Raw genomic sequence first — 1642 nt, 5'->3', positions numbered from 1 at the left:
AAACATTCAAACTTCCTTTTCTGTCAGTTCACAACAACCAACATTAATATAATGTAATGGTATTTACCCTCCCCAGAAGTAATTCTGTCCTGTATAAAAGAAAACAGAAGAAGACCTGACCTCCATAGGACATAGTGAGGAGAATAACTGCAGCAAAAACGTTACCTCACACCATTTGACATCATGGAGTTGTTGAAAAAAGCAATGCAACAAAACTTGGAGAGCACTAACCTCCACCAAGACCACAGGGTCATTAAAAAAACTGTAGGATCCAGATAGCAATAGTAATTCTGCTAAGAGATGGACAAACCAAAGCAACTGGAAATATAACCTCCTTGGCAGAGGTAATAATGAAGTTAAAACAGACAAATGACTTTAGTTGCATCATAAAAACAACTACAGAAAAATGGTGAATGTTGAATGACTTTTCCTGAAATTTGTTGAAGCTAAAACTTAGTTGTGAAAATTAAAACAAAGGACAGAGACTAAAATGAGCAGAACAGGAGCTAAAGTTAAAATGATTAAAACTGTAGCTAAAAGCTATAATTAGCTTGAATTAAAAATCCCATTTATTTGAATGAAACTGTGATGGCTGCAGTTACATCCACACAAATGGGGTAATGTCTAACCATCACACTGCTACAATAGATTGTTGTATATTTCACCACACATATTTTGTTTTGTTTGTTTAAATATAGGATTTAATTTACAGAGTAATAATTGGGTTTTGTGACGAATTTATTTACACAATCATAGAACTGTTTTCTAAAATAAGTGTGCACTTTTTAGTAGTGATGGGCAAATGAAGCCTCATGAAGCAATGAAGCTTTCCAACACATCATTACTTGATGCTTCATTCATCGCTCACTAGTGACACCTGCTGGTGAAACTGTAACAGCTTTGTCACTCAATTGGATCATACTTTCAAAAATTTGTAAAAAATTCATGTTTAGTAACAGGAGAATCAATTAAATCATATTTAATTGTCATGTTTTAATTATTAAAATGATTTGTAGCCAATCTAATCCTTGACCATCAGTGGTTGTTGGGTTTTCTTTTATGTCATGGACTTATTTGACAATGAAGATATGTTGGACTTTAGTGTATTGGGAAGTGAGTGATTGTTGGGGCAGACTCTGAATACTTTGAGCTTCCTGAAAAACAGAACTTGTTTAAAATCATCTCTTCCTGGAAGTTCTGGTTTTTAATATTACAAATATGTATATCACAGATATGAGAGTTTTTTCTCTTTTTCAACCACTGCTGATGAAAACTGCTACCAAACCACCTACTACAACCCGTTCATAGCGCTTTTATTTTGAGAAACGATACGCAAAATGAAGCAATGGCGTGGCAGATGTAATGCGAGGCCCAATGACTTATATGGATCCACATATACATTAGGAATACCCAATTCAGCAATCAAATCTATCAATAGGATGAATTTTGACTTTATATGGAAACAAAAAACTCACTATATCAGGAAAGGTAATTTAATCAAACAGTTTGAGGATGGAGGACTACAAGCCATAGAATTTGACAGTATGAACGGCACTTTAAAAATAAACTGGCTTCGGTCTTTTTTAACAAACCAAAATGCATTATGGTTCCATATTCCCAGTAAAATATTTTCTAATCTGGG

Source organism: Kryptolebias marmoratus, unplaced genomic scaffold, assembly GCF_001649575.2.
Source record: "Kryptolebias marmoratus isolate JLee-2015 unplaced genomic scaffold, ASM164957v2 Scaffold28, whole genome shotgun sequence".
In the NCBI taxonomy this organism is placed as follows: domain Eukaryota; kingdom Metazoa; phylum Chordata; class Actinopteri; order Cyprinodontiformes; family Rivulidae; genus Kryptolebias; species Kryptolebias marmoratus.
This window is presented reverse-complemented; position numbering follows the sequence as displayed.